The 26,438-nt window shown below is 35.9% G+C and overlaps 1 long non-coding RNA gene across 1 annotated transcript in view; it reads right to left on the reverse strand.

The window, feature by feature from the left end:
* LOC123616384 (uncharacterized) overlaps positions 1–26,438 on the reverse strand; it is an 866,081-nt gene that overhangs the window by 530,232 nt on the left and 309,411 nt on the right. The gene's annotated exons all lie outside the window — the stretch shown is intronic.

Consider the following 26,438-nt stretch of genomic DNA (forward strand, 5'->3'; position numbering starts at 1 on the left):
TACTATAAGATATCTCATTTGTTTATAGTTTTATTTAGTTTTTACTTATTTATTATACTTTAAAACTATCAGATATAGCTATATTGAAATAATAATAATTAGGAACATCAGATATATTAATAAATTGGATATCTAAAAGCTATACATTTTTAAGTTTAGATTATGTAACAGTATTGAAACATGCTCTAAATTCTCTGACATGCTTCCTCTCAAGAAGTGGGTCGATGCCCTCTCCCCTTGAATCTGAGGTATTTGACTACAATCAGGGATGACCCAGACAGCTTCCACTTTCTACTTCTGGGAAAACTCATTCTCAGAGCCCAGCCACCATGCAGTAAGAGAAAGACCAAGTTAGCCTGTGGGGAAACATGTGAAGAGAAATAGAAAGCCCAGCTCATAGCCCTAACTGAGCTGCCAGCCACCAGCCAGCCCAAACTTGCCAGCTATGTGAGTGCCATCTTGGAAATGAACCCGCCAGTGCCCTATCAATATGGTCCAACACATGATACTTGGAACAAAGGCAAACCGTCCCTACCAGCCATGCCCATATTGCAAATTCATGAACACTACAAATGATTGTTGTAGTTTTTAGACACAAAGTTTTGGGGTGGTTTGCAATCGATAACTGGAACACACTATAATGTTTTACTCCTACCTCATTAACCTTCGATATACAACCTTGAAATACTGCAGATTATTGCAAAAGTAACTTATTTCAGTCTCTGCTGTGCCTCTCAACCTCAGTGCTTTCCAGGGCAGGATCTATAGAGTGAAAGAGTGAAAATAAGGACACCAAGCCGGATGCAAGGCCTGAATAATTCACAAACGGGATAATCAATGTTGTGTCACTGAGATATAAAGTATAATTATCCTCAAAGTCAATGTGTGAAGAGTTAGCAGCAGACATTATAGCACTGTATACGCTTCAAAGAGCATACATCTTCTGGTAAGACTTAGAATCAAAGTTGTGCTCTTAGACTTATCAAACTACCTACAGGAAGCAGTATAGTAGACACTGGTTATTGAAACTCAAGCTATTACTGGGCTGAAATCTTAACTATTACCAGATCACAGAGCTAAAGTTTTGATTCATGTAAAATATATTAAACCATGGTGTGTGTCGGACATCAAGTTTCATACTTCACCATGCATCTTACATCATTTTCTTAGGGTATTGTATCATCTCATACAGTCTTTGCTTGCAGGCAGAAATGTTCTCCTTTTTGCCTTGAAATTTTCCTTGAAATTTGCCATGAAAATATAGGGACAGCATAAATATTTTCCAAACCAAGATCACTGTATTTTTCAATTTGGAAATAAAGTTTTATTTTGACAGTTACTTAACTATGACAATCATTCTGTCATCCAGGTGCATTTGATCATTACTTTATAAATAGTCATGATCACAAATGACTAAATGGCTTCAAAAGAGGAATTCCTTTTAGAAAATGTCAACCCAAGAAATGCTGTAATTGCAAAATAAGGTACTCAAGATGGTCTATTATTTCCTTCAAGACACTAAATGGAGAAGGATTAGTAATGACAGCAAAAATAGTAGTAATAATAAAAAGTTGATGATTTATTCATAGACATAACAAGTAAATATTTAAAAGGTAAACATATCAATTTTAAAGTAACTCAGACATAAACTTATTGAATTTTTCAAATAAAGGGAATAATATATATTAAAGGCCACATATTGAAAGTGATTATATTTATGAATTCCCATAAGCCAGTTACACTTTATTACTAAGAATATATACAAAACACCCAAAGTCTGAGGATTTAACCACTTCTGACCCGAGGAGTCTAAGGGCCAGCAAGTGCTAATTAAAAAAAAAAAAGACTTAATACACAAACTCTCTGGGAATTAATAAACAATATAGTGAAAGTTACCACGGTCCCATCCCACAATATTTTTTGAATCTTTATCTAGAGACTATGCATATTTTTAAGAAATGATGCCTAACTTGTATCTCATTTTCCTCATGTTCTCTTGTGTCTTCAATTCATTATATATCACAAATTGCTTTCGTGACTTTTAAAAGACCTCAGAATCCAAAACAATAATATTTGAGAATATGATTCATCTGCTTTCATGAAGGGGCAGCTGGAAAAATAAAAGATGATTGATGAAGTGGTGAGGTCCATTTAAGCCACTGGTAAATGTCATGTTATCCCCCGAGATAAGTGGCATTCCCACCTTTCTCATATGTATGCAGAGTCACAAGTACACATGTGAGCAAAAACAACATATGTAAAAAAAAAAAGTGAATGTCCTATGGGTGTTATTAAGTAAAGAAAGTCCATTAAACCTTAAAGCAGAAAATAATTAATCCTGTAATTTACAAGTAAGCTTTCAAACTGGCAAAATAGGATTCCAGTTAATATTATTTAAAGTGAAAATTAATAGGAAAAGCCACTTATCAAAGACAAATTTTTAATGTGTATCAAAAATGTATATATATAATATGTATGAAATACAAAATCATATGCAGTTGCTTATTTTAGCTTATTGAAAGTAAAATTGATGGTGTCAATTATAATTGTTATTTAGTTTCTTATTTTTTGATAACTAAGTTACCTAGTTGATTTTTATTTTTCTTGATATTATTCACTGGAATCAAATTTTACTGCTCTATAATTTCCCTTCTTAAAACCATTGCTAGTTTAATTTTGCTCCCTTGCAGATTAACAGACTACCTACACTTTCCTGAGTATTTCATATTCCCAATACAATATTCTTTATAGAGCCCACATTAGCTATCATTGTAATAGAGTATGTATGAACAGAAACTTGAAAGACAATGCGGGATGGGGGCAAAATAATAGAGGTCTTAGAATCAGAAAGAACAGACCTAAATTCGTTTTTCACTGATTAGCTTTGAGATCTTGGGAACATTTAATCTCTCTAATCTCTTCTCCTTGATCTCTCAAATGGGATCCCAATACCTACTGTAGAAGTTCTAAAAATTAACTGGGATAAAATTTGGTAAAATTGAACTTGGAGCCTGGCACATAATAGTTGGTGAACATTCAATTGCTATTTATTTTGGGTATTGACACTATTTACTATCAGTATTAACAATAAGGAAGTATTTAAGACATAGACTTGTGTTTAAGAACAAAGATTCTGCAGCCAGACTGCTTGGGTTCAAATCCTCGATCATCTACTTATTAGCTGTGCAACCTTGGGAAAGTTACATTATGCCACAATTCCCTTATCTATCAAATGAGAGCAATGATAATAAAGCCTATCTTATAGATTTGCTTCAAGGATTAAATGAATTAATACAAGAAAAGTATGATTGGTAGTGTCCACTGCACAGTAATTCCTAGTATTTCTATTATTATTAACTAAGGCTATTTTAATTATGATGTTGTAGATTGTTAATAGACTGACTGGGCTTGAATTCCAATTTTGTTTCCACTGACTAAGTGGGTAACCTTGGGCATATATTTCTGTGGCTCAAGTTTCTTATTTGTAAAATGAATACAATGATAAACCTCAGAGGGTTTGGGATACACACATACATACACACACATATATATATAAGATATATATATTATATATATAAGCGTACATACAAGTATACACATATATGTCTTTAAAGATATATATGTATGTGTCATATATGTAATGTATCTATATATCTTAGGCAACTCCTGGCAATAGAAGTATTAAATAAATGCTAGCTATTTTTGTGAAAATAAAGACATAATTTTATTAGCAAAAAATTATTAAAATCATAATATATATAAATTGAACCCCTCCCACAAACTTAAAGAAAATAAATTTCTTTATTAATAATAATTATAGTGATAAAGTAGATAATTGGCTTGCCACTTGTTTGAGGCATGGCCTTAACTTCCATATTTTTCTCCATGGGTAAGTATGTTAGAAATTAAAATACAGATTTATGTCCAAATAATTCCTTATGTTCAGGAGCAAATCTTTCCCCAGCCTCTTGACAGGTATTAATTAAGAGCACAGGACAAAAATGATTTCTTTAGACTTAGCCCATGTTTAAATTCTAGCTGATTAGAGCACTGACAATTTAATCTACCTACACAGGTTGTATGGAAGTCCAGTGCAAGTGTTGGGATTACAAAGCCAGACTAACTGATTGTCCACGTCAAACACAAACCCCTTTCCTCAGGGAAAATCTTCTTCCTTGTTGTGAGAAATACCATATGCCCAGAGTAAATATCCATTAGGATAAGAGATACCCCATCAGATTTTATTAATCTTGGGAGATTCTAGAACATCAGTGAAAACCATGGCTCCAGTCTTTAGGACACAACGCTGAACGAGACAGTAAAGAATAAGCAGGTAAAAAGCAGAACCTTGGAAGTCTAGTCAAAATGCTCATTCCAGTGCGATGGCATGCTGGAAATCGAACACCATGCCTAGATTCCCCCAGTGAATTCAATCTGAGAATTCTACACACTCAGATCTGAAAATGGATGCGTATCTTCCATTGCTTTCTATGAGTAACATTTTCAATCTTTCTTTTTTTGGCTTTTTAACTTTTTGGTTGAATTGTAATTTTGGGAAATCTAAGCAGTTTTAGAAACAGTTATATCTGGTAGTAAGAACCTACAATAGAGATACTCTGAATTCCTGGAGTATTGTTACTACCTGGAGTGTAAATTATACTTGTGGACATTTTTAAACATATGTTCTTTTTTTTATATGTGAGTCAAAGCCTATCATGTAATTGCTTTACTTTAGCAATTACTAAATACATAATATTTGCTGCCCAGATCTAAGGCTTTTATGTTTCACTCCAGTAATATAAATTATGATAATGAAATAAAATTTTAAGCCTAATGTGTAATCATCAAGAAGAATGTATTCAAACAACTAAATATCTCAATGTATTTCATTCCTTTCAAGACTAATTTAACTACCTTGATCAATTTCCTGGTTTAACTTTGATCTAAAAAGTTCTCTTTAAGCATATTAAACTCAGTAGGTGCTTGAAAGCTCCAATTTTGAGGTGGCGTTTTCTAATAATTTTTTTTAATGGTGACTAATGATGGAAGTTACAAAAGAAAAACATCTCAGCCTAAGTAGCTATATACCATATAGCTGCCCTAAATAATATAATATACCATATTGCTGCCCTAAAATGCAATCAGATGGCATCGTGTCCAACGGCATCAGCAAGAATTCGGGGTTACAGGTTAAGCTTTTAAAAGCATAACTCTCCCAAGTCCAGATATGACAATAGCGACAGTTCAGATAGATTGCTGTAGATAGTCAATAGGCAGATAGACAGAGACACGATCAGTAGGTAGGTAGGTAGGTAGATAGATAGATAGATAGATAGATAGATAGATAGATAGATAGATAGATAGATAGATAGATAGGAAAAAGTGCTGGATAATTAGATTTACTGGCAAGAAGCTGCACCAAGGAACAGGCTCTGAGGAACTGTTTCCAGGACAGACCTTCTTACAAGAATTAGTCCTTTGTTTTATACAGAAAATAGTAAGACTGTGGGATTGGAAAGAACCCTGTTCTTAGAGGCAGAAACCTAGGTTTTCTATTATTATTGAGCCAGTCTCTTAACCTCATATGTGAAAAAGATCATTACAGTTTTACAGTGGACATCCGGTCTATTGCCTGCTCAGCCTTCCTTCTTTTCTTTTTAAAGGTCAGGTCTTTCTCATTTTTAGTCCCTGTGGGTGGGATGGAGCTGACCTCCACTCTTGACCAACAGGAGTTCTACATGCCCCTGGTCACAGAGGTGGGTTGGGAATGGATACATTTCCCCGGCCTGATCGCACCTTGGGCTCTTGCTGTAGCTCTCAGGGAGAAAGTGTTTTCTTTCCACCTCCAAGCCAGGTTTACTAAGTGAAGAGGTTGGTAGCCTGCAGTATTGGTGACCATGCTTGCTACACACAAAGAGAGCATAAATGCAGTGGAGAGAAAACAGAGACAAGAGATAGATACAGAAACACAGAGAGAGAGGGACTACATGCTGGTACTACCACTTAGCCTCTGAAGCCACCTCTGCCTGAAATTAGAAACTCCTTGTTTCTTGTGTAATTACATAAATTTCCATTTATTTGAGCTGGATTTTCTCCCATTTGCAATCCAATCATCTTAGGGCTATTGTTAAAACTGCTATCTACCACAACGTATAATCATGCATGTAAACGATCTTTATAAACTATAAAGTGCTATATAAAAGTGAGGGATCATGTCTCTAAAACGGAACATTCCTCCTGCATAAAACTGTAAATTCTACAGCAGATTCACATGCCTCAGTAGTATCATAGAGTGGCAAATTCTAGCCTTGCATACAAATGAGTAATTTCTTCTCTCAGTTTTCTTGAAACACCACATAAGCAAACTCTTATTACAGTAGCAACCATCAGGTTCCATAATTGTAAAGTTACAATGACTATTTCCTGGAATGTTGTGTCACAGAATTTTTGCAAAACTGACTCTTATTAGTCTCAGCTCTAATGTCATGTCTTAAAAAAGTCCTTCAAAGGGTCCCCTCCAGATGAGCTTCTTCCATATAACTGTGCTCTAATTTTCCTTAGCACTTGTCATTATCTGAAATTCCCATATTTACCCATTTTCCTGTTTATTGTCTCCATCATACAAAAGCTCCAAGCGAGTAGAAACCTGTTCTCTCATCCCCACCACCGGGTCTCTAGTGACTAGAACCAGGCCTGGTGCATAATAGATGCTTAACAAATGCTTGCAAAATAAATTGATATACTCTCAGACATGCTGTTATTTCCACACACTGGGACCCCAGGACTAAATCTCCAGATAACGAATGTGAGAAAGAGAAAACTGTTCAGGAGATCTCAGAGTTCCAGTTTTCTCCCACTGACCAGGAGACTGGGTCAAAGCACCCCCATGTTTAGCACCCCCATGTTTAGCACCCCCTGCTAAAACATGAAATTCACATTTAGTAACAAGCTTTCCAGCTTAGCTGCTGACAGAAACCATTGAGAACTTTCATACCTGATTCTAATGTTTAAGGCTTGCTCCAATAAACAGACATGTGATTTTGGATATTAAAAATTGTGCTATTATTGCCAAGACAAATATTCAAAACTATAACTTTAGTGCCTTTCTCATTTATGAAAATATTCCTCTCTCTGTTCTATTAACAATCTTAGAATTCAATATCTTTAATTGTTTATCAGTAACTAAAAATCCAAGTGATAGCTAATTATGTAGTAAAATGAAATTACAGAATTTAAATTCTATAACACATAACAAATATAAAAAATAATAAAATATAACATTTGTATATGTTGATATGTATTACTATAATTTTAAAATAGCCAATACTTTATAATAACTATAAATGGAATATAACCTTTAAAAATTGTGAATCACTGTTATACAACTGAAATTTATATAATACTGTAAATCAACTATACCTCAGTAAAATAAAAAATTAAATAAATAAATAATAGTATTATTTTGATGGCAGAAAATATTCTCGATTCATAAAATCCTAAGTGACCAACAAGCTAAGAGGACTGGTGGCCCAATTCTTGGTTCAAATATGCTGATTATGGGGTCTCTGTCAGGCCCCTAAATGCTTCAGGGTTACAGTGGCCTCGATGCAGTTTTCAAGCTGCAAAGGTAATGTTTCTCAACATTAAAATGTCACTGGTTGCACTGACGTCCTCCCTGATGCCCATATAACTTAGTTCTTCCATGATTATTACCCTTGGAGGAAAAGAGTTCCAACTAGAGCTGAAGGGAAAGCAGACAAGGAGGGAAAATGGAGGCCCAGGGAAGTTCTCTAGGAATGTTAAGGTTGGTCTTTTCCTGTAGACTCTGAGGACCTATGTTTGTGCCCTTACATCTTGCCAAGTGTGTGAAACTAGACAGGTTGCTTAACTTCTCTGAACCTCTTTTTGCATCCACAAAATAGGAAGGGTTATTTCTGTTAAAGCTTTGAAAGAGTCAGGCAACTAGTAAAGAGATGCTTGGTGTAACTGAAATGTGGAATGTATTCATTTTTATCCTAACCTATTTAATTTGAGAAAGCTCTTTTTCTCAGTGAATATATACCATCACGGTCCATGATTTGATCTTCAGCTTTGCAAATCCAGAAATTGGACAATAGCAGCAGACAAATAAATGATAAAAAGCACAGTGAGGGACTTCCAAAAACTAAGTCCACATGATATGTAAGCTGAACTACTGATCTACCATATATCACAGTTTTGACACACCGTATCACAGACCAGGACTACTTCCTGGTCTCAAGATTCCTTAGAAGCTTGAATCTGAACCAAAAAGGCTTCTCGGTGTGTACGGTATGAGAGCAAAGGGAAGTGGCTATTCCTGAGGGACATTTCTCCGGACTCCTTAGCCAAGAACTTCTCACTGTGACCAGACGGGTCCACCCCTCCAGTTCACTGCTCCAGCATTGCTGAGTACCCTTGTATGAAGAGTGCTTCTCCAAGCTAACCGTGTTCTCACCACCTTCTTTTTAAGATCTGGGACAGCCACTCTTGACTGATTAGGACGGTGCCCAATTCTAAACCTGTTCTCTCTTACATACTCCCAGTAAAGAAGCTAAATACCTGCTTCCCAGGCCTCCCTTGGAACCAGGGGTAGCTTTTTGGCACTTCTGGTCAATACAGATAGGCTGAAGACTGCTGTGCTCTCTAATGGGGAAACATTTTCATTCTTGATACCAGCAGCAGGCAAAGCTGGGGACATCCATTCCCCTTCCTCCTGCCTTTACTGAAGACATGAAACCCAGGTTGCAGCATCACAAACTCGGTTATAAAGCAAGGAGTCAAGCCCACACACCCAAGATAGTAGAAGACAAGCCTAGAGGAAAGCTGGGCTTTGATAGCATCATCGAGGCACTCCTAACTCTGAACTGCCTGTCTAAACACCTCCTTATGACAGATCATTAAATGGCTTTGTTGCCATTTTAGGCCACTTCTCGGTGAAATTCTGGTTTTCATTTGTTTGTTTTTAGTAAAAGCATTCCTAACACATACTAATATCTATAGCTAATCTATAGTTAGGAAGCTGATACCTTGGGCCTAGGAGAAATTGTGTCTTTTTACGCCTTGGAGATGTAATCCGTTTAACTCTGTCAGGGAAGTTGCATTTCCTGTATTTCCAAGCTCCTAGATGGGTTCTCACTGTAACTCCCATATACTAACTGCATTACCTGCCTTAAAGGCTTATTGTGAAGATGAAATTGCATTTTTTAAAAATGTCTTAAAAATTATAGAGATCTTTGCAAAAGCAGAGCAGTCTTGTTATGAGAACCATCTGTAACGTCTTCCAATTCAAGAGGATATAAGAGAATGTAAGAAATCACTTGTGGCTCCCTAAATGAAAGCAATGTTTTGTAACATTCAGAAATTGCTTGTTGCTGTCTAATTCCCCAAGAGTTTTAGATAGAATTTATATGCACCAAGAAATCATTAGCTACTTTAATTTTATCTTTCATATTTTTTAATGTTTTAATGTGAATGAGAATTTAAATAAAGACAAAAAAGGCATATCAGGGAGACCAACCCACTGTATTTTCCTGGACTGTTCCAGTTTTAGCAACAAATGTCTCGTATTCTGGAAACTCATGATTCCCAGACAACTGGGCTGGTGGTTCCCCCTATGACCCTAACAATTTTATTATCTTTCAATCTTTTAGTTTATGTTGACTTTCACTGTTTCTAATACTTAAAGTCCAAAACTCCATTTACAGGCATACCTCCTCTTATTGCATTTCATTTTACTGCACTTTACAGATACTGCAATTAAACGTTGGTGGCAAATCTGCATTAAGCAAGTCTATTGGTGCCAACAGCACTTGCTCACTTCGTCACATTTTGGTAATTCTTGAAATATTTCAGATCCTTCACCAGCAAAAAGATTAGAACTTGCTAAAGTTTCAGGTAATGCACTTTTTAGCAATAAAGTATTTTTAAATTAAAGTATGTACATTATTTTTTAGACATGATATTATTACACACTTAACAGACTACTATATAGTATAAACATAACTTCTATATGCACTGGGAAACCAAAAAATTCATGTGACTCACTTTATTGTGAGATTATTTGCTTTATTGCGGTGGTCTGGACCTGAACCCTCAATATCCCTGAGGTATGTCTGTGCACATTCACTCAACAAGCATTTGCTGAAAGCAGTATGGCAGGCTTCATGGGTACGTCCAAGGAGCTCACAAGCCTAGTGGGAAGACGTGCCCTCAACACATAATTGAATCATTGCAATACCACTTCAGACGGAGCTTAGATTTGTTCACTAATATCTATGGGGTTATATATCTTTTGAAAATATCTGTTTTCTCCAGAAAGAGGAGGCCAGGCAGGAACTATTTTTTTAACCAGGTGAAAAATTACAATAAATACAAGTTGCAGACCAATTCTGCTGCAAATTCAAACACTTAAAGGTGCTCCAAAATAGTCTTGTACTTACAATATTAGTTTCAGGTGTACAGCAAAGTGATTCAGTTATACATATACATATATATAGTTATATATACACTAATATTGTAAATCAACTACACTTCAATAAATTTTTTTTTTAAAAAGCCATGCACTTAAGGAAAAGAAAAGATTCAGTGATGCCCTGCTATTTGTCCTAAGCCACTCTGACAAGCACTTGGCATGAAAAGTTTACTCTAAGACAATACACAGTTACATTCTAATGGCAAGATCAGCTAACCTTTGAGTTAGATTAGAGAGAACAGTCCTGGTAGGAGTCGGGTGAAAAGCCCAAATGGGCATTTAAAATTTAGGCTCAACAGTAAAGATATGACTCTATGAATTGCTAGCTTCTAGTACTTCTATCATGCAGGGGTAGCAAAAGCCATAAACTTTTTTCTAGCTAACTATATATTTTGAGAACTGTTAATATCATCAAGAAAAAAAAACTATTTTTAGAATTCTTTATGCTCATTAACAAATGCTCTGCTGTGGAGTTAGATGATACTTGAATGCTTGCCATAGATACCTCTAAGGTATGAAATTCTTACCAAAGTCCTTCAAATACAATCAATAGAATATGGAATAAACTTAATACACACACACAAGGGAGAGATGTAAAATCCTAAGATAATTTTAAATAAATTATCTTGCAACAAATATATGAGATATTAGTGATTATTCTTTTAAAATGCAGAAGAAATTCCTATCACCAACAAAAATACTTCTGTGTCTCAAGGACTTGACAAGGTGAACTGTGAGTCAGGTCTTAAAAGATGATGAGTTTGCAAAATTAAGGAAGGAAAGGTTAGGTTAGGCAGAAGACAGAGCACTATGCAAAGCATGTGAAAGAGCTTGCTAATTTGGGAAACAACAGGATATTTCCAAACAAGTTCAGAGAATCTCAGGATTGGCACATTCTCAAAAAATGTACTTGAAAAGGAGATTGGAGAAGCCAAGATGATGACAGGATTTGCAGGTCATGCTAAGTAGTTTGGACTTGCCCCTCTAAGTACTGGGATGATAATGGGGTTTTTTAGATGGTTGTATGGCTTGCTGCTTAGGTAGCAATGAGAACGGATGGAAGAGAGGAAGGGGTCAGGAAAACAAATCGAAGCAGCAAATGATGTAGATTTGAACTGAGGTCTCAAAATGTATTCACCTATTCAATGCTCAACACAATATTAACTGCTAGGCACCTTGGGCTAGACACTAGAAAATGGCACTGGTCAAACAGCCCTCATGAAACAGTGACCACATCCCAGTCTGCTTAGAACAGCTGTTTAGTGTAACTATAAATTAAGACTGTCAAAGTATCCCAGATTATGTAATAGATCACATGTTCATCCAACTCATGGAGATTGAGTTCTAGAAGAGGAAACAGCCATTACACAGATAAATAAAGCACATCTCAATCAGTAAAATATGTTTAATGGGGATATATGTTCTAGAGAAAAATGAGGTAGGAAAAGCTTAGTGTGTGTGTGTGTGTGTGTGCGCGCGCCCGTGTATGTATGAATTTTAACACGGTGAATGTGGAAAGTGGTATTCAAGCGAGTGAGCCATGGAGCAACCTGAAAACAGAGTTCAGGCACAGTGAACAGCTAATGCAAAGCCTCTGAACAGCAGCACGCCTGGTGTATTTGAGGAACAGGGAGAAGGCCTGTGTGGCTGGATCACAGTGAGGGAAGCGGAGGAGAACAGAGTAAGATCAGAGAACTAGCAAGTGACCAGACTGTGTCAGCCCTTGAGCCAGACAAGAAACGTAGATTCATGTAACTATCAAATCAGAAAGCCCATCAGAGGCTCTCGACTGATACCAAGATGCCAGTGATAAATCTAAGAACTTTCTAACGAAGCTTATTTATACTTTTGGGCTTTTTAAAATTGTATTTCGTATGTCTCAGTTTACTTATAAAGTATTATGTCCTGTGTTTCCCATAAACTTTTTCTTGCAAAATGAGGAATTTATACCCATTAAACAATTCTCCCATCGCCTCCCCCCCCAGCAACAACCATCCTACTTTCTGTTTCTTTGAATTTGACTAGTCTAGATACTTCATGTAAGTGGAATAATACAGTATTTGTCTTCTTCTAACTGGTTTATTCACTTAGCATAATACCCTCAAGGTTCATCCACATTGCAGCATGTGTCAGAAATCCATTCCTTTTTAATATTTCCTTGTATGTATATAATACATTTTATTTCTTCATTCATCTGTCAATGAACACTTGGGTTGCTTCCATCTCTTGGCTATTAGGCCATGCTGCTATGAACATGAGTGTATAAATATCTCTTCGAGACCCTGCTTTCAATTCTTTTGGATAAATATCCAGAATTGCCATTTCTGGATCATGTGGTAATTCTACTTTAAATTTTTTGAGGAACCACCATATTGTTTTCCATAGTGGCTGCACCATTTTACATCCCCACCAGCAGCACACAAGGGTTTCAATTTTTTCACATTCTCATCAACATTTTTTATCTTCTGGCTCTTCTAATAGTAGCCACCCTGACGGGTGTACAGTGACTGTCACATGTTGTTTTAATTATCTGTTGTCTGGCACTGACTTCCTTCCAGGGAGAGAATTATGCCTTTTCATCTTTATGTTGCTAGTGTCTAATTACATGCCTGGAACATAATATGTCCTCAAAAAATGCCCATTCAAAGAATAAATGTTATTAAAACCTCAGAAGAGCCTTAGGCTTCTTCAGGAACAGAATGACAGGTGACGCTGCATTCTTTCCTCCAGTGGGTCAAGAGGTAGAGTCCATCGCTGGAAGCTGCTGCAGCAGGAGTGGTAAAAAGAAAAGCAGGCAAACTACTCTCAGGACCCCTTTATGAGAAAAAATGGAGGAGTGGGACGAAACCAGGGAGCTGAGATAGGACTGAGAAATAGCCCTGAGAGTTTTCAGTTAGAAGAAAATCCTATCTGCCCATAATCCTCAGTCCCCAACTCACAGGATTCTCCATCTCCACTCTTCTGGGAAGGACTTCAAGGGCTCCTGCCCCGACCATGGGCACCATTTGATATGTAGGAAGGAGGCGCTTCTGTGTTCCCCCAAGTCAGAACACAAACACAGAAACTCTATACAATTCCTTTTAATTAGGCTGTTGGATTCAAACAATCCCAGACAATAGCCCACTGGCAATTTGGAGAATGCCATGGACTTTATGATAATTTTACATATGACAAAATCAAGATTCTCTATGAATATAAACAATGGCAGAGATCAAAGATTATATCCCAAAGGTCTGGATTCCTGCTGTTTATGGAGCTTGGCCTTGTGAATTTCATCAGCAATTTAAAAATTCATTTTGCATATTTCATTGTCAAGCTGTTAATACATTCCTTCCCAAGCAGCTTAGTTTTTTCTAAGGGAGCCTAGTTCCCTGCTTGATATTTCCTTTCTTACTTACTATTAAAGAATCAGTAGTTCCAAAACTTTCTATTGCTCAACAGTCCACACTTTCAAAGCACAGGTCTTCCTATTTAGTATACTCCTTAAATAATTACAGGCCTTTTTATAATAAACTCTTCCCAGCTTGTTACCAGTCTACATTTTTATCTGCCCTTGGTTCTGCCTTTAGAGTTGTTTCAGCAACGGTAATTATAAAGAAAAAGGTACGGTCAGATTGTTTTTCTTCTCCCCTCATAGCAGCTCAGAAAATAAATTGTAGCATTCTACTTTCTTGTTTGTACAGGTAATGATGTATTCATTGTGCCAGTCTTCACAGATAATAAAAATTACATGCTTTATGCAGATGTGTTAATTTTCTCTTCTTGATCAAGAAAAAAATATTGAATCAGCTTCCAACTACACAGTTTATTTTGCACCCATATTTGATGCTGGCAAGTAGCCTGGACTATTTTGTGCTACTTCAATTTTGGCTAGGAAATGAAAAAGCATTCTGGAAAATTATTAAGAAATGCTTAAAATAACTAATATATATGATTGATCGTGGAAGGTCACCATCAGTTAAGCTACAATGCTGCTGGAAATGCAGAGAAATGGTGAGGAAACCAAGGGACAAACAGGATGGATGGTTTTCAATATTCAACTTGAGCAATGAGGACTAATTCAATCTACTTTGGACATGCAGAGATAACTTTGCTATTAAATGACTATCTGCACCAGGATGGAGCAAGCTATATATTTTTAAGACATAAAAACTGCATCATTCCCTGGCGACAGAAAGAGGCCAACATTTTCATTATGTTCCATGCATTTATTTCTTTATATTTGTACAGCATTAGGACCAGAATTGTTTGTGATTCTGGACTAGGTTTACCAGATTCTGTTACCTTTGATTACAGTTCTTTGTAATTTTCTGAAAGCCTATTTAGTTGTGAAATTTAATCTAGGACCATATTCTTGGGAGAAAAAAAAAAAACCCTGATCCTTAACCTTAATTTACACATTTCAACCTCAAAGCAATCACTCAATAGGATTTATGTCTATAAAATAATACCTTCAATACTATGAAATATTGCAACATAAAAATTGAAATTATTCACTGTCAAGACAGAGAGAAAGAACTTTTGTGTGTTTTACTCTGTTTTAGTAGGAACCAGATTTTTCTTTAATTCCAACCAAACATCATTTTCAAAATAAATAGAGAAAACTGGCTTGCCTGCACTTCTAATGCATAACAGTCATAAGCCAAGTAATCCATATCCTTCTCATTCCCTTCTTTTCCTCATCTTATCTGTGCAGACACACAGACTTCCATAAAATGTTGATGAGATGTTTAATATGAGACCACTGCAAGATGAGAGGATTGCTGAGCCCATCACTCTAGGTTGGTCTGGATATTAGTGCTTCTGGGTTAAAAAAATTAAAATATAATAAATAATAATAATAATAATATTATTATTATTATTATTATTATTATTATTATTATTATTATTATTATATAAAAGTAAGATATAGAGCTGGAATTAAAATTCAAGTCTTTTGATTCCCAGTTCAAAGTTATTTTTACCAAAATACTATAGCCTGTAATCTTGGACAAGACTTTCAGCTTTTCTGAGTCTCTTTGTCATCATCAAACCTATTCATTGCATTGTTTTGACACAACACTCACATTCACATGAAAGTATAATGTAAAATATAAATATAAGATATTCTGTCCTTGAAAATAATAAAAATCTCAATATCAAAACATTATGAATGTGCCACTCAGACTAGCATATGGACTAGACTTCCTTCTCAATGAAAATAGTAATAACTTGTGAAAACCTCCATAGGGAAAGAAAAGTGACAGGCTAATTTACGTGCCAGCCCACGTATATGCAGTTGGCTTGTGTTCTGGCCAGAGAATCCCTGGCAAGAGCTTGTGCTGGTCCCTTGTAGAGCCACTTGCTGCTGCCAATGCAAAACGGAGGGGCCTCCTGCAGTGGCTGCACCACATCCCACATATCAATCATGAACTACACCTGATGGCAGCCACCTGATACCGAGGCCAAGCACCAACTCTCTCCCTTGGTTTTTGGTTGATGCTAAAATGCAATATGCCACAGGAATTTCTCAACATTCATGTATCTGAAACCCAGAGGCGTGAAGGAGTGGATGCCCCAAGGGGTGAAACTTGACCAATGGAAGATGGTTACTGGCAGGTCAATTTGGTGCTTTCCACCCTTTGGATGGACTGTTTGGAGAGGCAGTATCTTCTCATGGCTTCTCTGATGATACTCTGAGTGACATGGCTGTGACCAGCTCAGCAACAACTCCCTTGTATTTTCAGTCCATCCTTCCCAGCCTCACTCACCTTTCCCCTCACTTTTGCATCCCTTAGGTTGCACTCATAACAAAATGTAGCCCCTAACTACTCGCCTCAAGCACTATTTTCTAGGAAACCCAGGCAGAGACACTATCCAACTACAAATAAGAAAAAAGATTAATCACAAATGAAAGGCCCAGCTGAAGATAGAAACTGTAAACTTACATTCAGTCAGTAAGTAGAGGTATATGATATTTTCCCCAGCATCCCAGGAATAGAAGTAGAGAAAACAAGGAATTAGGTTCATTCGTTCATTTAACAAATTGAGTTTCCCCTAAATGTCAGTCCCTACACTAATCATTAGGGATTCTAAGACATTAAAAGATTACAATCCATTGGGTTCTAGTTGTTACTTCTTTAGCAATTAACATTATACGGTGAAATTTCAAGCAGAGAAAATTCCAGATACAGGTGAAAAAGCATTTGTGAAGAGTCAAGAGGAAGTAAATAATACATTAGAAGATAAAAAGGATGAGGAAACTGAAGGCACAGATAAGATCAGAGAACAAGTCAGTAAGGAGGGAGAATACAGGCAGTTAAAGAGCAGTGGGAAAAATGTCAGGACAGATTTCAGATATTAAGCCATTCTGGGTGACAGCAAAGTCCAGAGTATAAGCCTAAGAGTGAGCAGTGCTCACAGAGCAGGGATGAAACTTGTGAAAGTAGAGGAACTGAAAGAACTGTAAGGCAGATGTGGTGGGTGCTACATCAGTGTGAATTGAAAATGTATAGGATAAATCACATGTTATATCCCACCTTCATCTTTGCTCTTCCCTTAATTTGGCAAAGATAGGAATAAACTGCCATGAAGAGGGGCAAATGCTAAACTCATCAATTGCTCAATTTAAATACCCACCAGTCCAGTTAAAGACAAAATAAGATTTCACAGGCTTTTTCTAGACATAAGTATCTCAACCATCTCCACGCTGTTCAGCCAATTTCCATGGTGAGAAGTGATACAAATAGGAGAAATAGCAGGTAGGAGTAAGAGAAAGGAAGGAAGAAATGATTAGGAAGCAGAAGAGCAAGTTCTCCCCTGTGGAGTGAGTGCAATCAATGTGGTGGGAGGTGAATCAGAGTCAGGAGGATGCAGGGAGAACAGCTGTACAGAATACTGTGTTCTACGGGAATGAGAAATGCTCCGACGATGAGCGCTACCGCTGCGAAAATGGAGGGCGGGCTTTCCCATTCGCGGACTAAATCACACTAGGAATGCAGTTCCATGCAGGGTTGATGTTGCTGCTTTCTTTGATTATGCCATTTCCTTCTGCAAGCAATGCCAAATCCCTCAAACTGAGAGACACTCGACCTTATTAGAAGATTCTAGAGTACTCCTAGGAAACCCTGCTGTGGCTTGTCATCTGGTGGTCACACAGCTCTGTCCTGCCCCTCGGCAGCCTCCCAGTATCCCTAGGATCCCCAGCTAGCAGAGTTGTCGTTGAGAAGCCCTTGTGGAGAATGTGGAATGGAGACGAGAGACAGAAGCCACTTGAATGTGCCTCTAGACACATCAGGCAAACATACAGGCTTGTGGCAAATGTGAGGTTTTTGTGGTGGCCTCCAAAAGTGCTCCCCAAAATTACCTCCCTAAATGTTGAAGAAAAATATGATTAGTAGCATCTCTTTCCTGGGTCTGTGATCCCTTGATTCTCCAAAAGCTTACAGTGCACTAAGAGTTCACATGGATTGTCCTGGCCTTCACTTCCTTAGCACTTCACAAAGTTTGAAAGCATTTAATTCCCTGAATTAAATACCACCCTGTTTGAAAAACCTAGAGTGATTTCTGTTTATTGGACAGAACTCTGACTGATACATATTTTTCTTTATCATACCCATCTTAACATAGAAACTAGTTTTTTTTTTTTTTTAGTGTAATAGTAAGTTTTAAAGACTTTATTTTCTCACATGCTATAGGGTTTTTTTTTTAATGACTTCCAATGAAAGTACCAGAGAGTAAACATAAAAATAAGATATCTCTGAAATATTATTAGATCTTATTATCAGCACTTATTGATATGCTATTCTTGTTATTACAAAATCAAATGAATCAATAATATATTTATTTCCTTGGGGTAAACCCAACTTTATATGTTTTAGACCTGATTGTTTCACTGTGTAACTTAATAGAAGCCATAAAACTCAAGAACAGATTCTTCAGTAATAGGTGAGAAAAAAGAAGTTCATGACTGCTCTGGCATAAAAGAAATACTTTCTACCTCTTTCTAGAGAATATTGTTGATTCAGGAGATAACTGTTAAGTCATTTGATTAAGGCTATAGTGAAAACTGTTAATTAATATTATAATAATCTTTGTAATTTAAGGCATAATTTTAATTTCATTCATTACTTAAATTGAAAGCTGCCAAATTATTCTTTAAAAATTTCTTTATCTTTCCACCTTTCTATTAGAAAAATGTTTATTGTCTTTATTATCATCACTTACATTTAAGAAGAAACAGCAGTGGTTTATAAGTTAAACATCTTTAGAGCTACAGGCCAGATAAATCATTTTACCTAGTTTAAACACGTGCAGAGAAGGATGAGACCCTTGCACACAAAATGGCACTAGAGGGCAAGTCTTAAGCCTCTAGACCAGCTGCTGCCAAGGCAGACCCAGAAGCCTCTGGCTAAGAAAGGTTCCGAGCTGCTGCGTATTCCAGCCCTCTGCCTGCATGAGAATCATACCTAATTGTAATAATCATTCAGCTTTTCTGCAAACATAGTAAGAAAAACTCAAAGAACAAAGTTGGCACAATGAGAATGGGGGAGAGGGTGAGATAACCCATATTTCATTTCTGAAGGTGACCCCATGAGAGTCTAGAGAGGGAGCAGATGAGAAAAAGCATGCTGACCGGCTATGGATGCGACAGCCCTGAAACTGTCACACTGGTTCTGTGAAAAATTTCAGAGTTCAACACTGAGAAAATGAACTGATGATTTTTTGTGACTAGTTCTGTGTGCAACTGTGTCACTTTTGTAAAACTCTAAAAATTATCTCAAGCTAGATTCGCAGAGAAAGAAGAAGAGCTAATCACACATTTTTCTTCCCTTAATTCTGCTTAAATATGAACCCCACCACAAGCCACAAAAATATATATGCCCAGAGTTTCATATATTTATATTTAATTTAACTATTTTTGCACATGGGTTTTTACCTTGGATTAAAATCCCTATAAAGCTAGGGATTCTATTTTATTAAAATTGAACAATAGCCAGCCTAGCACTCCATAAAGATGGGCACTTAGAAAACATATTTGACAGTGACCAACAATATTAACTTGCGAGATTTATGGTCAGACTTAACATATTAGTCTTCTTTATCCTCAGCTCCCAGTTTAGTAACTAGCATATGATTTCCTCTTCCCTAACACCTGTAAGTGTTAAGTAAATAGATGAATAGATGAGTGAACAGTGGAGTCTACCTCTCCAAACCCCATTACATCCAGGCAATTTTCCTCAAAGACTACTGTTTATTTCTATGTCTAATCTGATGTCCTGAAATAATTTTTCTCCAACATCCATGGATGTAAGATGGAAGTCCCCTATCTATCAAAAGATACCTTAGCCTTCTCTGAGATATCTTGTACCTACTATCCCTAAGCTCAGGCCATCTCAAGCCATCAGATTGCATGTTTTCCATCTGATTAGTTCATAATAAGTTATAAATTTGTGGTGAGGTATTTTTTCCTTCACAGCTCTTAGATCTAAAATATGAAAAATTATGGTTCTACTACATGAAATTGTACTAATGCAATTTAGTAAATTAGTTCAACTAGACTTTCCTTCAGAAGGATTGACAATTAAGATGGGTGCACCTCTTTTCTTTTCTGTTTAGCTGCCACATCTGCTCAGCTTTTCTGTGTCTTACTAGATACTATTCCATTTTGTTTAGATTCTTTCATTCCAGTGGACTGCATTAATTTAGAATTAAAGATAGTTACTACTATATGAAATATACAGATAAGAGCAAATATGTAATTAGCCTCTTTAAACCAGCACAATATAAATAGGCCATATTTCTAGGGTGACAGCAAGTAAAGGACTTCAAAGATGAATATGGAAAGGAAAAGTTAGCTAATAAATGATATTCATTCATCAAGAAATGGTATTTGCAAATCATTCAAAATATCCCTCTTGCTAAAAAAGTCACAGGATATGTTTCTGTTCTAAAACCAGTCTAAGACAAGGTGATAAAGATCATATAAAAGAGTTGCACCAAATCACCATGATTCACCACACATCTTTAGAAGGCTGAGAATGAAAAAGATAAAGAGAATTAATTCCTGATTTACATATTCTGCTAATAAAGTGGCAAGGTCTTATGGAACAAACACAACAGCTGCAAATTATGTAATTATGTATCTGTATGCAAATTTGCAGACATCTCATAAATGCTGGAACACTATTTGCAATGCTAATTAAGTGGCTTTTATTGCTGCTGCATAATTCCTACATGTGATTTGGTTCCAGATGTCATTGTAGCTTGTGAAACCTTTATTGTCAGGTTAGCTGAGGTAGCACACATTAACACTGCTAATAAAAACTCCATTTATAATTAAATTACTTGCAGTGACTCAGCGATTTTTCATCATCCTCCTGTCCATCTCTGTTACTCATACATTATGTAGATTGAGTCACAACTGGAAATTTGAGCCAAAGGGAATTTTTCTGTAGCTACGTTCCCATACAAGTGGTTAATCTGTTTCATCTCATCCACATAGACCAAGTTCAAGTGTCTAATGAGCATGGGAAATTTCACATAACTGACAGAAGCCAAAATGAGTCATATGGCAGAAGCTATAAGACTTTATTTTAGGTTTTACAGCTGTAAGAAGAAGAATTTAATTTGCTATATTCTAATATTGGCATTTTAATCTCCTGAAGAATTATTATTTCTTTTTCAATAATATGAAATGTTCTGAGAATCATACAATGGGAAATTGTATCATACTTTTAATTCACAAGTAAGAAACAAAGACATTAAGAGAAAAATATATAATGAGCACCTACTATGTGCATAGCATTTCAGGCATTCCAAACAAGCATAATTCATGGGCACTCAAATAGCTCATAAATAGTTGAGAAGCTCAAGACATAAAAAGATTTAAAATATAATACAAGAATATGAGACCTGATTGTTGACCTGGAACTAAAACAGATAAATGAAATCAGAAATAAATGAAATCAGAGATAACCCTCATAACTATTTGCTGTAGTTGTTGTTTTCAATGAAGTGTAATTGACCTACAACACTATATTAATTCCAGCTGCACAATATTGTGATTAAGTATTTCTATACATTACAAATTGATCACCATAATATGTCCAGTCACTATCTGTCACCATATGAAGATATTTCAGTATTCCTTACACTGTACATTTCATCCCTGTGACTCATTTATTTTGTAGCTGGAAGTTTGTACCTCTTGATCTCTCTCACCTGTTCACTCATCCCTCCATATTCCTCCCCTCTGACAACCACCTGTTCTCTGTATCTATGAGTTTATTCTGTTTTATGTTTGTTCTTTTGTTATTTTTTTTGAAATTCCACATATAAGTAAAATAATAAAGTATTTGTCTTTCTCAGTCTGACTTATTTCACTAAGCATAATATCCTCTAGGTCCAACTATGTTGCAAATGGCAAGATTTCATTATTTTTATGATTGAGTAGTATTTCATTGTGTATATATACATATCTTGATCCATTTATGTATTGATAGACACTGAGGTTAGTTTCCATATCTTGCTATTGTAAATAATGCTGCAATGGATATAGGAGTGTGCATATCTTTTTAAATTAGTGATTCATATACTTCGGATAAATACCCAAAAGTGGAATAAATGCGTACTATGGTAGTTCTACTCTTAATTTTTTAAGTAAACTCCATGATGTTTTCCATAGTGGCTGCACCAAGTTACATTCCCACCAACAGTGCATTGAGAGTTCCCTTTTCTCCACATTCTCTCCAACATCTGTTATTTCTTGTCTTTTTGATAATAACTATTCTAGTGTGAGGTGATATCTCACTGTGGTTTTGATTTGTGTTGCCTTAATAATTAGTGATGTTAAACATATTTTTCATGTGTCTGTTGGACATCTGTATATCTTCTTTGGAAGAATGTCTTTTCAGCTCCTCTGCCCATTTTTAACTCAAGTTCTTTGTTTCTTTGTTGTTGTTGAGTTCTTTACATATTTTGGATATTAAGCCCTTGTCAGATATATGATTTGCAAATATCTCCTTGGACCTAGTAGGCTGCCTTTTCATTTTGAGATAGTTTCCTTCACTGTGCAGAAGCTTTTCAGTTTGATGAGTCTCATTTATTTATTTTCGCTTTTGTTTCCCTTGCTTTTGGAGTCAGATCCACAAAAACATCGCTAAAAGTGATGTTATCACCTATGTTTTCTTCTAGGAATTTTATGGTTTCAGGTCTTAACAGGAGTAACTTTATGTATTATTCTCCTTAGGAGAGTAGCATTCTAATTCGTAGTAAGGGAGGAGGGGCTTGATCATGAGGGAATACTCAAGAATGGAAATATGGGATATCGTTCTTTGACTTGATAATTGCACAGCTGGAGAAGCTGCAGGTCCAGCTATTTCTATCCCAAGGTACAGCTGGATGAGAGAGCCTACATGAGAGCTTGACATCTGCACCCTGAGGTTGATTAACGTAAGTGCTCATCTCTCAGCTGGAGAATAAGCCAACAGGATTTGAAGGAGACATGTTAGAACATACATGAAGGAAAAAGATGGGGTCATTTTCCATCACAGTTCCCCATGGCATGGTGAGTGCCTAGAAAAGCTAATTAGCAGTTCAATGACTCCACATGAAAGCAAAAGGATGCTAAAGAAGAAGTTACTTTAGTGCTGTCTGGAAAAGAGGCCAAACAAAAGCCATCAGCATCAGGAAAAAAAAAAAAAAGAGAGAGAGAGACTAAACCAGAGCTTGAAGGTTAGCCCCTCCGCATTGCCATGCACTGTAAGAATATCTTTGATTCAATTATCTATCCTCTTTGCTGTCCCAGCCCCAACATCAAAGGGGCTAGCCCTGGAAAGAAAGGGGCAGGGTTGCAGATATCTCAAAACCAGACCATAACCATCCTCCAGCTACACAGACACACAGACACACACACACACACACACACATATACACACATTCATAGAGACACAAGAGCAAAGCTTTATTTGCAAGAAGGGTGAATTTTAACCTGTTGTACAGGTATAAAGGGAGGAGAGTATTTAATATGAGGTATTGGAAAATATTGAAAAAAATCTCTTTTGTTTCATACCCCAATAATATGAGAATCGAGAATAATGGATATCCTCATTTTATACTTTCTACCCTTTTCTAAACCAGTTTCATGATTGTCTTTCAAATGTCCTACATTCAAATAGAGCAACAATGCCTTAAGATTAGAAACCAAGAAAAAGCTTTGAAAACTAAAGGTCAGTATACTTATTCTTAGACAACAGTATTAAGATACACTTCACATACCACATAATTCACCCATTTAAAGCTCTCTGGTTTTGTCTGAGTTTTTCTGGTTTTGATGCTGATGGCCTTTGTTCACATTGAGATGTCTACACAGGAGGTATTCTTGTTTTTCTCTGGCCAACGTTCAACTTCAACTTGGCCATATCTCACTGAGGAAAGGGTAGCCTAGTTTTTCTTTGGCACCACCACTGTGTCATGTCCCCAAGTCAGGGTATGGTGTGATAAAAAAAACGGGTCATCTCTACTTTCTCCAATTTGCCACCCTCCACCTAGGGCTTTAGGCAACCATTAATTTACTTTCTGTCTCTATAAATTCCCACATTCTGGACATTTCACATAAATGAAACTATACAATATGTGGTCTTTTGTTTCTGGTTTCTTTCCCCTAGTATATTGTTTTCAAAGTTCATACATATTGTAGCATATATCAATATTTCATTCCTTTTATACTGACAATATTTCACTGCATGGATATATCACATTTTATTTATTCATTCATCAGTTAATAGACATTTGAGTTATTTCTACTTTCTGACTATTGTGAATAATGATGCCATCAATATTCATGTATGAGTCTTTATGTGGATATATGTTTTTATTTCTCTTGGACAGACACCTAGAAGTAGAATTGCTGGATCATGTGGTAACTCTGTGCCTAACATTTTGAAAAACTGTTAAACTGTTTTTCAAAGTGGCTGCATCATTTTGCCTTCCCATCTACAATGTATGAAGATTTCATTTTCTCCATAGCCTCATCAACATTTCTGTATCTTTTTGGCTATAGACATCCTGCTAGGTATGAAGTGATATCTGATCATAATTTTAATTTGCATTTCCCTAATGACAAATAATCCAGCATCTTTTCATGTATTTATTTGTGATTTGTATTCCTTCTTATGAAAAAATATATCTACTAAAACTTCTGCTGATTTTAAAATTGAATTATCTGTCCTGTTTACCTACTTATCAAATTACCAAGTGCCAAATTAATGTTTAATTATGTAATCTTTCTTTTCTTGCCTATGCTTTTGGTATCCTATCTAGGAAATTGTTATAGCTCAAAGTCAAAAAAGATTTACTAGTCTGCTTTTTTCTGAGTTCTATCTATTTAGCGCCTACATTTAGGTCTCTAATTTTTTTTTTGTATGGTGTGAGTTAGTAGTCTAATTTTATTCATTTGCATGTTGATACTTTGTTGCTGCAGCACCACTGGTTGAAAAGATTACTCTTTCCCAACTGAAGCGTCTTAGAACCCTCGTTAAAAATCAATTCATCACAAATGTAAAGAACTGTTTTCACTCTCAATTCTATTCTATTCAACTATTTCTTTAGGCCAGCACTACACAATCTTAGATAATGTAGCTGATAGTAAGTTTCAAAAGCAGGAAATGTAAGTAATCAAATCTTTTTCTTCTTTTTAAAGATTGTTTTGGCCATCTAAGTCCCTTGCATTTCCATATGAATTTGAAGATTGGCTCTCACTTTCTGCAAAAAGCCATATAGGATTTCGACAGTATTTGCACTGAATCTGTAGATTAACTTGTGGTATATGTTCATCTAAATAACGTTAAGCCTTTCGATCCATAAACTTGGAATTTCCTTCCATTTATTTAGTCTTTCTTTAATTTTTTCAACGATGTTTTGTAGTTTTCATTGCTCAAGACGTGTGCCCCTCTGTTACATTTATTTCTAAGTATTTCACCCTTTTTATGCTAATATAAATGGGATTGTTTTCCTTGTTTCATCTTCAGATTGTTTGTTGCTATCGTATAGGAATACCATTTATTTATTATATCAACGGTGTATCTTGCAACATCGCTATACTTCTACATTTGTTCTAATAGCTTTTTACTGGATTCCTTAGGGTTTTCTATATACAAGATCACGCTATCTGCAAATACAGATAGTTTTACTTCTTCCTTCCTAATATGATGCCCTTTCTCTCTCTCTCTCTCTCTCTCTCATCAATTGCCCTGGGTAAAACTTCCAATACACTGTTGCACAGAGGTGGCAAAAGTAGATATCCTTGTCTTCTGATCTTGGGTGGAAAGCATCCAATCTTTTACTAATAAGTATGGTGCTAGCTATTTGTTTTCCATAGATGCCTTTTATCAGATTGAGGAAGCTCCCGTTTATTCCTAGTTTGTTGAGTAGTTTTTATCATAAAAGGATTTTGGCTTTTGTCAAAGGTTTTTTTCTGTAAATACATGCAGCTTTTGTCATTTAAACTATTAATATGACGTATCACAGTTGATTTTGGAAAGTTAAATCAACTAAACATTCCTGGGATAAATTTCCTTTGATCATGGTGTAAAATCCACTTTATGGTGCTGGATTTGGTTTGCTACTATTCTGTAGAAGTTTTTACATCTATATTCAAAAGATCTGTAGTTTTCTTTACTCATAATTTTTGTCTAGTTTTAGTATCAGAGTAAACTTGGTTAATAGCATTAGTTGGGAAGTGTTTCCTCCTCTTCCTTATTTTAGAAGAGTTTGGTTTTGGTATTAATTCTTTTTTAAATGTTTTGTTGACTTCATTGAAGCTGTCTGAGCCTGAGCTATTCTTCATGACAAGTTTTTAAATTACTAACTAAATCATTTTACTTGTTATGTATCTATGTAGATTTTTATTTCTTCTTGATTTAGTTTCAGTAGTCATAGGAATTTGTTCATTTTCTCCAAGTTATGT

This window comes from Camelus bactrianus, chromosome 26, assembly GCF_048773025.1.
Source record: "Camelus bactrianus isolate YW-2024 breed Bactrian camel chromosome 26, ASM4877302v1, whole genome shotgun sequence".
In the NCBI taxonomy this organism is placed as follows: domain Eukaryota; kingdom Metazoa; phylum Chordata; class Mammalia; order Artiodactyla; family Camelidae; genus Camelus; species Camelus bactrianus.